Source organism: Protopterus annectens, chromosome 4.part1 (genome assembly GCF_019279795.1).
Source record: "Protopterus annectens isolate FY-2018-M chromosome 4.part1, PAN1.0, whole genome shotgun sequence".
Taxonomy (NCBI): domain Eukaryota; kingdom Metazoa; phylum Chordata; order Ceratodontiformes; family Protopteridae; genus Protopterus; species Protopterus annectens.
Window position 1 is genome coordinate 645,498,839 of NC_056734.1, and position 19,256 is coordinate 645,518,094.

Sequence of the window (19,256 nt, forward strand, 5' to 3'; positions counted from 1 at the left end):
ATATATATACACACACACACACACACACACACACACACACACACACACACACACACGTATATATGATGTACAGTATATATATATATATATATATATATATATATATATATATATATATATATATATATGTATATGCATGTATGCATTTGATCCATGTACATACTATTAGGAAGTAAAACATATCAATAAGGGGTTACACCAAGCTTTCTGAAGGTTGGCAGGACATGCAGTTTTCAGTCAGTCAGTCTAACCTATGAACCTATGAGATACAAGGTATATGGGTAACTGGAAAACACTGATACTGATGAGATTTGCACATCCCTGAAGTGTATCACAGGAACAGTGTCTTGGCCAAAATGAGTGTGCCTGCATTAGTACAAGATATCAACACTTCAGAAGATGATGAACAATGATATACAGGATGGAAATAACCAACTGTTAAATCCACTACAGAGACTCAGACTAAGATTAACATTTACATTTACACATACATATTTTTTCAAAGTGCGATACTGATCTCCAGAGTTACAGCAGTTTGATGGAAATGGGCTATGGGTGTCAGAGGTTTCAAAAAGTGCAAAACATTAAACACAGATACTAACCATTCACCAGAAGGAAAATTCAGACCTAACAACCACTATTCAACAAATTGTCAAGAACGAAAGAAAGAAAAGTGGGTAAGCAGGAGTGGGGTCCAACCACTAATGTCACAACTTAGTTCAGTGATTGCAACCCTTAGAAGATAATGGCTTTACAGCTGCAATTCTGCTTTTATAACAGAGACGTTCTGTAAGACATCCTCTTCAGCTTTGCCTCATGAACTGAAAAAATCCAAAGGAGAAAAATATGGCAAAACAGCTTTCACAAACTAAAAGAAATCTGCTTTTAAGTCTTAGCCTTTTCTTTTGTCTTCTATATTACAAAATGGTCACACAGATAGGGTAGTATCTCCACATTAGAAAGAAACTGTGATGACATGTAATCATTCCTTTAATCTGCATGTTGATTCAACTTTATTGAGTGCATTTAGTACAAGTTTTCTTGTTTTGAAAGGTACCATTACAAACTTCAACATACTCAACACAAATAACAAATCCAAAATGTACAAGAAGGCAAAGAAAGGTATTTTACAGTTCCCATTCTCGTATGTACAGTGAACCCCTGGAACATGCTGTCAGGTTTATCATTTCATATATGCCCTTTGTTATGCAGGAGAAGTGCTTGGCGCAAGTGCACAATATAGCAGAGGAAAGTCATGATGCCTCTGGAGGATGGGTTCTCATCCTTTTTCCACAAATGCTGGGGTACTGTGAGTCATTTTCCTTGATGATTATTTTTCTTGTATGAAGGTCGTTGTTTTTAACAGTTGACTTTAGTGGCCCTAAAACGATAAAAAAAGAGGGACCTTTACAAACACTTCTGCTTTTTGTAACTCACTGCAGTTTACAAAATATTCCTGTAGTTGAGATCTACATTGCTTCACTGAAACATGGCTCCTCAACAGTACTTTAACATTTTGGTACAACCAGCCTCAAAATCCAAAAATTATCAAAAGCCCCCTCCAGTGCAAATTCACAGGATTACATTCTAGCTCTTAAAATATTCAGCTATATAGAGTTGCTACATCTTATGTTGGGGAGGAGGTGAAGGATGGGAAACAAAACATCTATTTACACTAACCTTCCAGGTGTAGGTACACTGACCTATCAGCTGCAAACTGCAATCCACACACACAATATTTTTGAATGATTATCCTACAATCCCTATGTGTGTGTGTGTGTGTGTGTGTGTGTGTGTGTGTGTGTGTGTGTGTGTGTGTGTGTGTGTGTGTGTGTGTGTGTGTGTGTGTGTGTGTGTGTGTGTGTGTGTGTGTGTGTGTGTCCACCAGTACTGAAGACTGTAGTTTTATGAAGTCCTAGCACTTCTTCAGAAACATACCAAAGGCACCCCTTCTCCTTTAAACTTCCACTCCTGTTATCCCAAGAAATCACTGCCACCTTCTGTCACAGCTTTGTCTTCTGTTTTCCTAACCATCTTCTGATCAAGTCACTAAATAATGACACACATTTGAGTTCCAGTCATCATATTATTCAGAAAAATAAATGCTAATGCAAGTGCATTATTTTAGCAACTTATTAAGTTTGTAAGAGAGACAGCCGTGGTGGTACGGCGGTAGTGTTGTTACCTCACAGCAAGAGGTTCTCCCGTTTGATTCTCGGCTTGGCTTAGGAGTGCCTTCTATGTGGAGTCTGCATGCCCTCCCCGCGGTTGGGTAGTGTTCGAAAGACATGCGTGCGTAAATGGGTGTGCCTTCGTTGAAGGTTGGACGTCGAGCTGGCACCTCGGTGTTTCGTAAAAATTTACTGCCAATCATTAGTGGACCGGAGTTCCTCTGTGGCGACCCCTTACTGGGAAAAAGCCGAAAGACAAACAACAACATTGTTTGTAAGAGAGATGTTTAAAATTTATCCTTGATTTGAGGTCTTTGTCTCCTTTTATTTTTGGCTTTGTACAGGTATGGCTTACAGGACATATTACCCATGATCAGTCAGTCACCTTGTGCTATATTACAGCTAGCCTATCCTTATTTATCCAACCCTTCAAGTGTTTTAAACAAGACTGGAACAGGGAAGACACTGAACTGCTGAAGTGGAGCACAGGAAATATGCCTCATAATAACAGTCATATATGCTTCCTGTTGCATAGTTTGAAGTTAGACTTGCTACAGCTCTGAGAAAATGAATGTTACATCTTGTTATATCCCAGAAGAATGGATCAACCAATCATATCAATTGCAGCCCAACAAGCTGAGAATTACTGCATTTAGCATTCTGACTGTGTAAAAATATTACCATGTAATTATTTCAGTACCAAACATATAACTGATTGCTTCTGAAGAAGATTTGTGTGGGTACTGCAAATGTGACTGAAGGGGAAATCAAAAACAAAAGCTCAGAAATGCAGTACCCCAGTGTGTAAAGTGCTTGAAAATCAAACAAACACAAGAACACAGTCCAGCACTAAAAAAAATACACACCATAGAACTAAAGTGCAAATGATTTCATTTTTGGTTCATAGTCTACTACCAGATATCTATGATATTATGAATCAAAAATAAAATCAACCAGACTGTATTTAAGTGTTGTGGTGTGTAATTTTTGGTACTAGATTGTGTTTTTGTGAAGGGGAAATCAGACAAACTTCAACTATCTGCATCCTGTATGCGAAATTCTTTGGACAACAAAAGTGGAATAAGTGTAGGGGTCTCTGGACCAGCATAGCTCATGTGAGGGTAGATTCACTGCCCCTACAAAATTAAGTATAACCATTTCTGAGCCTGTAGCATCCTACGATATACTTAGCTGCAGATTTATTTCAGGGACAGAAGGAAAATTTCCATGAATTATTCTTTGGCAAACTTCACTTCTACTACTAATTGTGTTCCTAATATGTGTATCTGTTACTCCCTGCCACCCTCCTCACAATGTATCCACAACACAGTCTGCACTATATTAGTACACTAAAGAGCTCACACCACCTGCTGTCACTTGTTCACCAACAAGCATCTCATGCAGTTTTGACACTTTAACCCAGATGTGTCCAACCTGTGGCCCGCTGGTCTTATGCGGCCCTCAGAGCTCTTCCATGTGGCCCACGACCTCTAACTGCAACATCGATGTATGCATGCCCTAAAACACTTTTTTTGTTTTGCGTTTTTCGAGCCCGAGACCTGTAACTCTAACGTCAGTGTGCGCTTGCGCCAAAGCACCCTTCTAGTTTTGTTTTTTTTTGCGCCAAAGCAGGATCTGTGTGTTCGTGCCATAATTTTGCACCGAATAATCAGTGTGTGTATGTGTTTGTGTGTGTGTGTGTGTGTGTGTGTGTGTGTGTGTGTGTGTGTGTGTGTGTGTTCTCGCTGAAGAGTGACTCATATATGGATTTGTCACCATTGCCTTTGAAAGGGACAGCACTTACCTGTGTTAATAGCTAAGTATGGAGTGAGTGAGTGAGTGAGTGAGTGAGTGAGTGAGTGAGTGAGTGAGTGAGTGAGTGAGTGAGTGAGTGAGTGAGTGAGTGAGTGCATGAAAGCAGAATGTGTGTGTGAAAGTAGAAGTGTGTGTGTGTGTGTGTGTGTGTGTGTGTGTGTGTGTGTGTGTGTGTGTGTGTGTGTGCATGACAGAGACAGAGAGAGACACATGCACAAAGAGGCTAACGATGATCAATCTAACTACTGAACACAAATAAGTTAGCTCACAAATATAACGTACATTAAAAGTACACTTTCATTAAATTCCGGCTTTCCTGACAGAGAGAGTGTTGTATTGAATATGAAATCATACATTTCAACTGTATGGATTTTCGAAGAATGTCTGGATTTTTGCCTCCTCTTCCAATTTGCGTCTTTTGCTTAGGAAATAAAAGTAGTCATCCAAGGTAATGCAGTTCCAGGGAGTAAGAATAAGGCAGCAGCCTAAGATTAATGTGGGACTGTATCATATAAAGTTGTATTGTTTTTTCTGACAAACAAAAAAAGCACCCAGTACTGTTTTGTCATTGTTGGGTTCTAAGTAGTGGCAGATTGGACAACAATAAGCATAGCTTTGGTGGATCATCAATACTGGCAAATCAGGTGGGCACAATGTCATTTTTAAATGTTGAGGGTTTTAGTTGGTATGTGTGTGTTTATGTTTTGGGAGGGCTGCAACAGTAGATGATTATTAAAGACAGAGACTTACGGACTGTGGAGAATATGTTTCTTTGTTTCAAAACCTGATACTTGGGTACTAGGCATGCCAAAAGGGGATTTTTTAAGACCACAATAAATCATTTCAAAACTTTTCCCACCTTTAATGTGACCTATGATCTGTACAATTCAATTGAAATATAAACAAATCTGTTAGGGGAAAAATATAAAAAATAAAAAACATACAAAAAGATGGTTACATAAGTGTGCACACTCATAACCACTTTGTTGAAGCATCTTTTGATTTAATTACAACATTCAATCTTCTTGGGTAGGAATCTAACAGCATGGCACATCTTGACGTGGCAATATTTGCCTATTCTTCCTTGCAAAAGCACTCCAAATCTGTCAGATTGCGAGGGCATCTCTTGTGCACAGCCCTCTTTAGGTCATCCCACAGATTTTCTATTGGATTTAGGTCTGAGCTGTGGTTGGGCCATTCCAAAATTTAAATTTTCTTCTGCTGAAGCCATTTTTTTATTGATTTGGATGTATGCTTGGAGTCATTGTCATATTGAAAGGTGAAATTCCTCTTCATCTTCAGCTTTCTAGCAGACGCCTGAAGGTTTTGGGCCAAAAGTGAATGGTATATGGAACTGTTCATAATTCCCTCCACCTTGACTAAAGCCCCAGTTACAGCTGAAGAAAAGCAACCCCAAAGCATGATACTGCCACCACCATGCTTCACTGTGGGGATGGTGTTCTTTTGGTGATGCAAAGTGTTGTTTTGCACCAAACATGCCTTTTGGAATTGTGGCCAAAAAGTTCGATCTTGGTCTCATCAGACCATAACACATGTCTTGCAAAGTTCTTTGCAACATCACCTGACTCATACCTTTCAACAATGAGATCCCTTTGATGCTTTGTAAGCTCTCTGTGAACCATGGCTTTTGCTGTAGCAGTTAGCTGAGTAAATGTCAGGGAAACCCTACTAGGACAGCTGAACTTTATTTGGGGTTAATCAGAATCTCTTTAATTGATGGTAGGTGTGTACCCAAGAAGACTGAATTCTGTAATTAAATCAAAATGTGCTTCAACAAAGTATTAGTTTAAGGGTGTGTACACACAAAAAAGTATTAGTTTAAGGGTGTGCATACTTATGCAACCAGCTCTTTGTAGGTTTTTTATTTTTTATATTTTTCCCCTAACAGATTTGCTTGTTTTTCAATTAAATTGTACAGGTCATAGGGCACATTAAAGGTGGGAAAAGTTTTGAAATGATTTATTGTGGTCTCATTTTTTTATATCACAAAAACCTGGCATTTTAACAGGGGTGTGTACACTTTTTATATTCACTGTATTTGGACTGCTGGAGTAGTTTTCCCAGTGAGAAATGCTAGTGCTGTAGTGAATACCTGTTTATTTGTAAATATATATATATATATATATATATATATATATATATATATAGATAGATAGATATATTAACTAAGATGTTAGAGTTAACTGTTAGATTAGAGAATTAGAATGAGAATTAGAATTTTAAGGCAAATATAAGGCATTTATTACATTTATTCATTGCTCGAATGCACCTGCAGTACAGCCAGCAGGTCAACTTTGGTCGCCCATGGAGTGAAAGAGTTAACTATATGATATATTTTATATGCGGCCCCAAGACAATTTCTGTTCACTCAATGCAGCCCTGGCAAGCCAAAAGGTTGGACACCCCTGCTTTAACCTATGCTATCATATGAAGAATAGTGGTCAAGTATGCAGGGGCTTGAGAAGAAGCCATTAGAAAAAGCCGGCAACATTAAAGCATTGACTTTATCTGTTTTGCTTGGCTGTGCATTCATAACTACTTTAGGATTACTGTATATTAGCAAGTCAAATGCTATTAAAAATACTCAGTTTATGGACCTAAATCTTTTCTGCAACAGAAACAGAACAATTTGTAGGGGCAGGTATATCTCGCAGAGGTACTTCTGCTCTGGAACAGACTCCTTATTCATGCAAAACAAAAGCTCATCCTTGTCCATGTTCAGCTGCAACTTGGATCTATGGCTGAGTAATAGAAAATTTACCCCAGGACTGCCCATGTACTACTAATGGATAGAGGCAGTTCCTAAATGCTTTATTCTGTGCAGCGGTCCCCTTAAATTATCTATGGTTCTCTCAGTTATTCTCAGTAGGGGTGATATATAATTATCAACCATGGGATGAGTAAAGCCACTCTGTCACCAAATGGGATAGGTTAATTTGAGCACCAAAAGGGAAATTGGCTTGAAATGGCCCACAAGGGCAGCTAGCATATTACTTAACTATGAAACTATAAACAGGAAGAATTACCAAAGCAGCCATTATAGCTGGATGGGGCTACTGGCATTACAAGGAATTACTGGGTATCTAAAGAGACAGACAGCTATAAATATGCCAACAATTCTAGGTCAGAATTATTGATATCCTAGTGAAGAAATAAAATGATTTTCACATAGGTGGATACTGGTGGTAGAAAGTGGATGCTGGGAGTGGTAGTCTTATCTCAGTAAAGAAAATGGTTATATGGCCCTGAAACAATCCAGATGCTCAGTAACTGTGTAAATGAATCAAAACAATAAATTCACCTAAACTGTTAACACTGAATGAGATATACAAGAAGGTAAATCAGCTGCATGGATTGATGTAATAAACTTTGATCTTATGCAATATTGATAAATTCTGACCATGTGCATATTGAGCAAACAAGTGCACAATCTTTATCCCACCCTCTTGAATACATTGTCTATCTTCCCCTACAAAGAATAATCAACCTTTCAAACCTTCATTAAAATCCATTTTAACAAGTGATTGACTGAGCTTCTAAAACAAGATCAAATAATATTGATATGATTATTACACTATTCTTACATCTAAATAGATTAGAAAAAATAAAATACATAGTTGTGAATATCAGGATTTATTTACTGGCAGCAGAAAATCTTCCTTACAACTTTATTTCATTAACAAAAGTTTGCATGCATTCCCTGACATTTGAGTTACAGCTGCTTTATTATAATTTCAGTAAGTACTTTGGTGCATATGGTACAAACATGGTAAATGTTTGAAATATCATGGCCCACAAGTGCGAGTCCAATGATATGGAGACTAAATGGCCGAAAAAATAGACATACATATATTAACTCCAAAACTGCTATATACTAACTCCAAGACTGCTATGTTTCTCAAAATATTCCTTTTTCTCTGAGGTATAGCAATCCCAGAGTTGCGATAGATAAGTTTGAGGTTGTGAGGGACTTGCCCACCAGCAAAAAAGAAGTTTAAAGAGTGATGTTCCTGACTCATTCTTGTACTGTAATTTTGTTCATTTTTTTTGTCATTGCATCTGCACTCAGTATTACGACTGTCGGTATTAGAAAATAGGGAGCCTATGAATACTACTAGATGCCTACAGGTTCTAAGGATTTGACTCTTTGATAGGTAAATATTGGGGTATTCAGTAAGATCACTGTCAGTTGTACTCAATATATTATTGCTTAAATTGCAGCTTTACCTCTGCAGTTGCAGTTGTCAGGTACCAGTACCTGGAAACTCATCCAGCCAGTAGTCTCCTGGAAGGAAGGGTCATCCCACTCTGAAGTCCTGCGTGATGCTAGCCAGTATGTGAGATCATACTTTGTACCTTCCACAGCTGTTTCACTGCAAACTAAAGCATCACCTGCCAAGAAGCTAGAGGGATGCATATCTTGAAGTGGAAAATAAACAAATAAGTAAAGCATTCCTAGTCCCCAGACATCGTGAGAAGGAACCATTACTGAATTTACATCTAGTGATGGGAGAGGTTTCATTAGCTGGCATGCACTGATTGTAAATTACTTTTCTCTCACAAATTTACAATCATGCCTAACTAAGTTGTGACACTAGTGTTTGGACACCAGTCATGTATATCCTTTCTTTCTATCTTATGTATTTGTTGAACAGTGTTTCTTAGGTTTGAATTTAACTAGTGGTGAATGTCTAGCATCTGTGTTTAATGTTGTATGATCTCCCCTATATGAATTTCAGTGTTTTAAACAGTTTAATACTAGTTCACCCATTTTATATAATTTATTCTTGCAGGGACTGCTATTCACAGTTTTATATTTGCCCACACCTGTTCAGTTTTACTATAGCTATTAATGCTTAAATCTCTATCCATAGCAGTGACGTTTATTTCATTAAAAATTGCTATCTCTATATTACAGCCCTGAGATGGAACTTGAGCAGTTGCACTGAATACTTTATAGCTTTACCAATGCGGTTGCAAAACAAGGCTTCAAATATTAGTTTTCAGCAGTACAGAAAGAAATATAATTGCAGAAGTAATAGTAATAATAAAAAAAGCTTTTGCATCACTTTGTTTTCCATTTAGCATGTTTCCATGTCTCTTTAACAGTCTTTCATGGTCATAGCAGCTCATTTACCAAACATCATTGCTTACATGGAGACTGTAACAAGGCAAAGAACTGCAGAAACAACTAAGTAGAATGCTAATGGTGGTTTTAACCTGATGTTTTGATGAATTACTAACTGAAAGTGGTTAACTATGAAATACACTGCATTTGATAATTACATTGATACCGTGAATAAAGGCATAGTGTCTGGTACATCAAAGAAGTACTAAATAAAAGACTTGTCTCTGAGGTCAGACCATCTTTTCAAGGTAAAAGTAAATCCAGACAAGGACATCCTAGCATGATGCATTTAGGAAGCAGCTAGTATCAAAGAGGATTCCAAATGAAGCTAAGTGAAACTTGCAGTAGTGCATTTAATATTTTGTTAAGTACAAACTTGCAGTTTTAAAAGTACTGTATTTTCTTTTTTTCTGTTTCCTAATTGCGTGTTTCTGAACAGTGTGCTCTGTGTCTCTCTGCAGTTAGTTTCCCACTCTCCCTCCCTGTTCTTGTGTTGGTATTAGTGTTGCTGCCTCTGGAATTGCCCGCCCCTCCTGTACGTCTGTATTAGAATACTCCTGCTGGATCAATCTAATTTGCTCACTTAGCCAAGTACAGTGAGATCATATTCTGAGTCCAGTGTTCACTCTGCTTAATACAGAGAGTTGATTTGAGAAGGCACCCCCCCAAAAAAAAAATGTAATTTGCTTTTACTGTATTTGTCTTTCCTCCTATTTTATTTTGCTTTTCTTAAAAGTACTCAATTTTATTTATTCTGCTGCATTTATTACTGCTTGGTAGTAGCCTGATTAAATTGTAACTGTTATTCTAAGTGTTTTGGTTTAAGCACTTGGGCTTCATACAGGCTGTTTTACATTAAGAAGGTTTGTGGTCTGCACTGTTGTGGGAGGAGAGGCTGGATTCTACCTTTCTGAGCTGGGAATATCTGGTCACAGGCTTATTGTGCCTGCTTATTTGAACTGTTTCTTTTAAATTGGTGTGGCTTGTTGCTGTAGCATAGACCAGATTCAGGCCTGCTGAATCTAGCTTTGTTTGTATAACTTGAGCACTGATCCAGGCCATCTTTTTTGGAGAAGGTTCTCCTGCACCCTAGTAAGCAGGGATGTGCAGTCAGAACTTGTCTGATTGAAGACTGCTGGAACAGGGCTCAGTTTTGAGCTTTTTTTTCTGGTTAATTGGGTAACTTGTTTAAATCAGTTTGTTCATTTTCTATTGTTTTATTTATATATATATATATATATATATATGTATATATATATATATATATATATATATATATATATATATATATATATATATATATATATATATATATATGTATAAAAATTGTACTTTATTCATCTGCTTTTACTGTATTTGTGTTTCTTCCTACTTTATTACTAGTAGCATTGACTACAACTCTGATCTGCGATATATAACAATAATTATCCTTTTCTGTGCATTTAAAGTGTTTTTTGAGTGTATCTGCTTTATTTAAAAAAAAATATATATATATATATATATATATATATATATATATATATATATATATGTATATATATACTTGTTTCCCACCTTTCTAAGCTAGTCTAGTCCAGTTTTCAGGTTAGTGCTGAATTCAGGGCTGTGTTAAGAATCTCTGTGTTTGCCCATACCTTACTTGGATAGAAGGAAAATTTCTGTTCACCTGTGAGAGAGGGGAGCTTTGAGCAGCCTGTCTGTCCCTGGAGGAGTGGTTTCAGCCCAGAAATTAGTAGTTTATTGGCCATTTTGGGCTAATTTCTATCTCTTTCATTTCCCTGCTATAAATACCATATTTGCCCAGTTTTGTGTGCTAGGCAGCACCGGTTAGCTAGGGTAAAATTATTCCTGGCTCCACAAAGTCTCCTCTTCAATTTTTCCCTTGGAACTAGACAAACTTTCAACTTAAGCACTCAAGCCACTCATTTCTCAGCCTGGCACTTACTCAAAACGTATAGCAAGCACTTATAAACCATAGCACTAGACCCTCCTGTACTGTACAGAAGAACAAGGCTCTCTATTCGACCTTACCAGCCATCCAGTAAAACAGTTCACTGTACCTATCCAGGCATGTCCAAAGGGCAGTTTCAGGTGTACTCTCCAGTCCAACTGGTGAATCTGGGCATTTTGAGCAAATGTTACAACTGCCTCATGTATACAGAAAACCCCCTCCTCCTACCACCAAACACTAATACATGCGAGAGATGCAATTATACAGCCAAACTGGAGGCTAGGCTCTCTCAACCCAAGACTGGATCAGACAGTCAAGAGGAGAAGGGAAATACTTGCATCACACCACCAGTCTGACATAAACCCACTAAAGCAGCACTGGAAAAATCACACATAAATACATGAAAACATACTTGGAGGCTCTAAATAAAAATCTGCAAAACCAACAGAGACCTACAAAGCAAACATCCAAGCAACCTCCACCACCCAACACAAACCATGAAACCCATACTTCACAAAACCAGTGTGCCATGCAATCACAGCCCTTAAGGCAAAATAACATACCCAACATACTAGTAATAGGTGACTATAGTCAGGCACACTGACGTCCCACTCACTAGGCTGAATAAGGAGAAGGTTACTGTTAGCTGCCTGTTGGGTGCCAGGAACCGCCAGATAACACAAGCACTCAGGTCACTACAGAACAAGTACAAATATGACTCTGTCATTGTCCATGTTGGTGTGAATGACCTGAGCTGTACCTCTCTGGACTACATGAAAAGAGACATGGAAGAGTTCTCTGATCAAGTAGCCCAGGCCAGTATGACCCTGACCCTGAGTAGCATCCTGCCTTCACCAAGAATGATACCATGGTATAAAGAAAAAATTCTCAGTTTCAACAAGTGGCAAAGTTTCTGGTGTCATTCAAAGGGGATCCAGTGTCTGTCCACCTGGGATTACATGCTCAACAAGCCACGCTGCTTCACTAGAGACAGCTTGCACCTGTCACCCTTAGGCTTTCGAATACTTCAAGGTTATTGCCACCCCCATAGTGCCTTTTTTAGGCAAGGCTCAAAAGACAAACCTACTGCTGTAAATAGCAGTAACAAAAAACTGAGGGTAGTGCTACTCAATGCCAGAAGTCTGAACCTCAAAATGCATGCATACGAGGCACTCTTCAGTATGGAGAAAATCAATATATGTGCAGTAACAGAAACCTGGTTTAAGACTCTAGAGAGCACCCCAGACTACCAGGCTACAACTCATACCATACATTTCGGCCACAGAACCCAAACCGAAATACAAAAGGCAGGGGCGTATCCATATTCATCAAGGATAGCCACACCTCCAGGTTAGTGGCACAGCATGATGCTTCAGAGATCATCCACGTGCAACTAACAATGGGCAAAACTGCAATTCAAATTGTAGCTTGCTACAGATCACCCACCATGTCCCAGGACCCCCATTCCACATTCTTGGAAATACTGGGAAACATAAAGGCCCTACCAAACACCATAATATTGGGTGATTTTAATTATCCATACATTAACTGGGAGAACTACTCAAGTACTAACTCCCTTGCCCAACATTTCCTAGAATTTATAAACTCAAACGCCCTGGTTCAACTGGTCAACACTCCCATCAGAGGTGACAACATATTGGACCTGGTCATCACCAACATGGGCGACCGGTGTTCCACATCGGAGGTCAACCCCTCGCTGGTTAGTTCTGACCATAAACAAATCACTTTGGATATCCACATTCCGCCCCACCCCCGGACAAGAAAACCACCGTGAAAAACTTTTCAAAAGCAAACTTCACATTACTTAAGACCGAGGTGGAAAGTCTCAAAGCCCCCATGCTGAAGGATAACACTGTCCAAGCTGCAAAAATCTTTACTAATGCATTCTATGGGCACCTACAAGAATGCATGGATCATGCCATCCCAAGCAAAACCAAGACTCACTCCTCCAAGAAAAGGAAACCAGTCTGGTGGACTCCTGCCATAAACAAGCTATACAATAGAAGGAGGAAACTAGTACAGAAAAGTGTAAAATCCCAAGAAGGGAAGACATCCCTGATCAGTATCAGCATGAAACTACGATCCCTCATAAAATCATCCAAGGTGAGCTTTGAAAGAAAAATTGCCAAGTACTACAAAAATAACCACAAGGCATTCTTTAGCTATGTCAAGAATCTAAGTGGCAATGCTCAGATATGCTCGGAGTTAGTGCAGAATGGCACAAAATACACTGAACTGACCAGTATCACCAACATCCTAGCCGATAGGTTCAGCGCAACCTTCACCCCCCTCTCACCCCCAAGAGGGCTGATAACCATACCAGACGAATGTAGAGTCCCTGAAATCACAGACACTCAGGTTAAAACAGCCCTGTCCAAATCCAAAAACACAGCATCGATGGGACTGGACAGTGTCCCAGGCTGCGTCCTACATGAGCTCAAAGATGAACTAACCCCTCACCTAAACACACTGTTCAAACTCAGCCTCTCCACATGCTATGTACCCATAGAGTGGTGCACAACAACGGTTATTTCACTCCACAAAGGTGGAGCCACAACAGACCCTGGGAACTATCGCTCTATAAGCCTGACTAGCTTGGTCTGCAGGGCTATGGAGCACATCATCATGGAACTTATTAACAGAGACATTGGGAACCTCCAAACACTGGACCCTACCCAGTTCGGCTTTGTTAAGGGCAGATCATGCCTCCTAAACCTGGTGGACTTCTTTGAGACAGTTACCAAGGCTATAGATGAGGGAAAGGTGGTACACACAGCCTACCTAGACCTCGTAAAGGCCTTCGACACCATTCCCCATTCTGGTATTATAGACAAGCTCACCAGCCTGAACATAAATCCTTACATCACAAGATGGGTTGCCAACTGGCTCATGGAAAGAACCCACATGGTGAGAGTTTGCGGGAGCTAGGTCCGACTCTAAATCGGTTACAAGTGGAGTTCCCCAGGGCTCAGTCCTCGGACCCCTCCTGTTTGGCATATACTTCTCAGAGGTACAGGCAAGCACAGGAGGACTATGGCTGACCAAGTTTGCAGATGACTGCAAACTAGAGGCTATAATTGACTCTCCAGCTGACACAGACATCCTCCAAAAGGGTCTCACTGAGACAGATACCTGGTGTCAAAATCATGGCCTCAAGCTAAATGCCAAAAAGTGCATAGTCATTCCCTTTGGAAAAAACAAAGTACCCACAAACTACCACATAGGTGGTAGTCCCCTAAATACGGCAGACGTAATAAGGAATCTGGGGACCCAAGTAGATAGTAATCTCAACTTTTGATAATCACATTGCCAAAGTGGTTAGAAAATCCTTCTATGTGGCCCACCTAATCACTAAAGGGTTCACATCCAGATCAAAAGAGGTCATTGTACCCCTCTACTCATCACTCATCAGACCCATCATAGAGTACAATGCCCCATTTGGGATGTACCTTACAAGACACCTGCAACAGCTGGAAAGATCACAGAAGTACCTCACCAAGAGGATCACTGGCCTCAAACAGATGACCTATGCAGCTCGACTGAAGAAATTACAGCTGTACTCGGTTGCATAGCGCCTACTCAGAGGTGATCTCTGCCTGACATACAAGGCCATGTCCAACCCAGAATTGATGGACATGTTCCACCTAAAGAAAACCTTATCCCCATGAGCCACACACAATAGGGATCTAAACCTCACCACAACAATAAATAGGACGTGCAGGAGGGACAGATTCCTGTCCCAGAGACTTCCCATGCTTTGGAACAAGATCCCAATCTACATTAGGCAGAGCTCCTCGCTAACACTCTTCAAAAGAAATCATGACGAGTGGATGGGAAACAGAAAGTTTACCTCGGGGATCACATCAGTGGCTCTGCTGGACAGAGGCACAGGGAACTAATCTAAGGGGGCGACGAAAGCCAACACATTCTGGCTAGGCTTATAAATGCCTTCGGGCAGATAGCCTAGTACCTACCTATGAACCTATGAAATGATTCAGCATATTGCTATTACATTATAACCCATAAGATAAGAGAGACTTGCACTAAAAAGACTACCATAAAATCAAATACAAAAAAAATTTCCAACCATTAAAAACCTAAAGTAATAAAATATAAGCTGAAATATCAAATAACTGAAATAAAACATTTCAACTAAAATATGCAATACAGTGTGGGACTGTGCCTCCAAGAACCCCTAAATGTGGAAAGTGATACAAACACACCCCAGGATTTTAAATATATTAACTTCATGGTTGTGTTTAATTATATTGTAGTATAAATCATATTATAATTATGGAATTGGCAGATAAAGAGAAGGCAGTGTCACTGGGATTACATGTTTTATTTGTTCAAATGTTTAACTTTATTTTTATCTGTTGTCTTGAATTTTTAAAGTAAGCTTAGTAAAACCTGCCTATATTACCATCTCACGGAATCTATTAAATCAGGGGGTATTTTTTCAGCTCTCCCACGAGAGTGTGTTCCCAGAACAGCCTGGCACAAAAAAAATCTGCATTTGGAGACACAGCCTTTAGTTCTGCTGAGGAATATCCTAACTACAGTCATTCATTGCTTTTCACCTTCTTATATGCTGGATACTGACTTTATATGAACACGAAAAAGGGAATTGATTATAGATGACGTGTGACCTCTCATGTTTACTGAATTATCACAACAGGTCACATGACAGAGCTCTTTGCTTGGCAATCAGTATACTACAAAAAAGACTGGATAAAATATACATTGGCTTTTCCAGTGAGCCACTGTGGAGGTTTAAGTAGTAATTTCCTTACTCCGATGTGCAATGACCTCAGAATTAGAATATTAATGGGGTACAGGGAGAAAAATCCTCTGCATTATGGCTGTGGAGGAGAGTTTCCTAAAAAAAAAATAAAAATAAATAAATAAATAAAAGGTTTAACTCATTCATACCTGCCAGCTCTAAGTTAATTGGTGCCACAATATGAGGGCTTTTAGGCTATAGAGCAATTGTGAGTCAAAGTCATCTTTAAATGTGAGAAACATCACTCAAATTAAGCTAAATGTAGTATCATTTTGTCTTACTTGTTACATTTATTTTTTTACATCTAGGTGGCATAATCACAGCACTTTATGCACTGAATTTGGAACCACAATTACATTTCATTGTAACAACAGCATTTTATGCAGTCTGCCTCTCAAGCACTGTAATAGTGAAGCAGAGTACAGCACAATCTGCACTGTAATCATCAACAAATTATTGTTTGTCTTTGATCTTGTAAATGTTTTTCATTAAGCACATTTAGATATTCATTTCTTTCCCCTGCTTAACCCTACTAGTTACTATTAAACACTTGCCTTTCTTTCGGTGGACTTGTCTCTTTTCAATTTATTCAGGACATCTATGAACCCCTGCACTGGTCCACACCTTACCACTGTGACTGGTAGTGCAGTCTAGGATTCTTCCACTACGTGAAAAAAAACTATAGACAGAAACTGAAAAATAACATTTTCATCTTAACATGATGCTCTCCAAATGTGCTTATAACACTATTATTTTTTATTTTGTCTACCAAAAGTGGCTTAATGACTGTCCATAGTGATGTGATTTTTTTTTATTGTCTAAGCTTTCTCCTTCCCACATTGTAGTCTGTGTTCACTACATTACATCATATATTGACCATACTTCTCTTTCTGACTGCCCTGTCCAGCTTCTTGCAAAAGCAGTACACAGAATTATTGCATATTTTGCAAATTACTGCACAATGTGTTAGTAACTTTTTCCACTGACTTTCAATGATTTACGTTCTTTGCCATGATATGAGTTGTTTCGTCTTTGGTTACGAAATTGTGCTTAAATTATGCTTTTGCTAACCTATGGTTTGGTAAGGTGCAGCGACTCCTCCTCATCTATTTTTTTTTCTCTCTGCCTGTGGCACATTTCTTAACATTCCAACTTATCTGTCATTACATACAACACCAACTTTGGATCCCCACACACTCTGTAGGTTTATGGTCCTCGTAGATGTGAAAGAAGGCATCCGTGAATGACACTGTGTAGTGAAATAGTTAGGAATCCCCAGAAAGTCAATAGGCTTATGTCCCAACTGGAAGGGCTGCAGAAGTCATCATCTGGGAGAGAAATAAGGAAAGAATAAGCTTAAGACATGGTGGGTAATACAGTGTAATAGCCATGGAGACAAATGTCTAAAGAATTTTGAGATTTAATTGAAACCCAATATATGCTGTACATTGAGAAAGACATCTTAACAATAAAAGTCCCACATAATAGGTGAAAGGAGCTAAATCATGTATATAAATATATATATATATATATATATATATATATATATATATATATAGATATATATATATATATATATATCTATATGGATTCACTTATTCATTTTAGAAGCTCGAAATAGTGAAATATCGAAATTGAGTATTTCGAGCCCATAAAGTGGAATCCTGAGAACAGCGAAAGCTCAGAAGCGTGAAATTCAAAACCTCGATTATTGGTGGTTTTGAATTTCGTGCTTCTGAGGTTTTGCTGTGGTTATGGATTCAGGTAAGTGTGTGTGTGTTAAGGGTTTTGGGTAGGGGCTGTGGTGTGTGTCAGTGTGTTTTGTTGTTGTGATGTGTGTGTGTGAGGAGAATGTAGCTTGTGTGGTGGTGTTTTGTGTGTGTCTGTATGTAGTGCGACCTCGGAGTGAGAATATTTAAGTAGGGGGGTGGGGGGTGCAGGGAGGCTTGCACCCCTGCTTTTATGTAGTAGAGAGCTTGTGTTTGTGTGTGGGGAGGATGGCGTGTGTGTGTGTGTGTGTGTGTGTGTGTGTGTGTGTGTGTGTGTGTGTGTGTGTGTGTGTGTGTGTGTGTGTGTGTGTGTGTGTGTGTGTGTGTGTGTGTGTGTGTGCAGTAGAAGCGTGAAATTTAAAATCTCAGGTGTGCGAGATTTTGAATTTTGCGGTTCTGAGTTTTCGTGGTTTCAAAAATTTGACTTTATAACTTTGAATTACTGAATTTCGATCTTTCGGTATTTCGAGGGTATAAAGTGAACCCGTATATATATATATATATATATATATATATATATATATATATATATATATATATATATATATATATTTATATAATAGCAGTATAAGAATGACTTCATAAATAGGAAACTAGACCCCAGGAATGAAGAAACGTACTCAGGGCTTGGGTGAGCACTGAATTGTCCATTGTTCAGCTGACACCCATATCTCCTCCCTTCTTATCATTCCTTTTCATTTTTTACCAATTCCACTTGCCAGATGGTGAGGTGGTACATCTGTATCACAACTTTAACAAGCTACTGACTTTTTTTCTTAAACACAGTGCTTGGGTTCTTTCATTTCCTAACCCTTTGCGTACCTCTCCTGTTTATACCTTCTGCCAGCCTACTTGCCATAAGTAGAAAAAGTGCTCTGTGTGTGGTTTTCCAGAGTCACATGCACATCTCCCATGTTACACACCCCAGCATTAACTTGACCTTTGCTTTTGGCATTTTGCAATAATCCCATGATAACAATGCCCTGTTCTTTGTTCTTCTTAGACTCCAGTGATTGACCAGATACCCCATTCTGTGTTAAGGTCCCCCTCCCAAACGTCAGTGATGCCCACTATTGAAATTCTGCCATTCTCCTATCATCCTGCCATCTTGGTCCTTTCATTATTTTACATAAAGGATTATGTTACTTACCACATGCCCTGTTACATGTGGTATAATAGCAAAAAAAAAAATGTATGCACTCACCATAACATTCATAGGTTCATAGGTTCATAGGTAGGTACTAGGCTATCGGCCCAAGGGCCTATGTAAGCCTAGCCAACAAGGTTCCCTGGCTTACGCCACACAAGAAAGTTATTTTCCTGTGCCACTGTCGAGCAGAGACACAGAAGTGATCCCCGGGGTGTATTTCCTATTTCCCATCCACTCATCAAGATTTTTCTTGAAGAGTGCTAATGAAGAACTTTGCTTGACATAGATGGGTAGCCTGTTCCAGAGTATGGGAAGTCTCTGGGATAGGAATCTATCCCTCCAGCATGTCCTGTTTATTGTGGTGACAAGTGTAGCTCAGAGTGATTGGGATTTCTTTAGGTGTAGCATGTCCAACTGCTCTGGGTTTGACATAGCTTTATATGTTAG

The 19,256-nt window shown here is 39.1% G+C and overlaps 1 protein-coding gene across 2 annotated transcripts in view; it reads right to left on the reverse strand.

Moving 5' to 3' along the window:
- Positions 1 to 985: 985 nt before the first annotated feature.
- Positions 986 to 19,256, reverse strand: part of EPHB1 (EPH receptor B1) — a 1,597,777-nt gene continuing 1,579,506 nt past the window's right edge. For both annotated transcript variants that reach the window (XM_044070446.1, XM_044070447.1), the window contains exon 18: positions 986 to 1,381. The gene's annotated coding sequence lies outside the window, so the exon portion shown is untranslated. The remainder of the gene's footprint in view (positions 1,382 to 19,256) is intronic.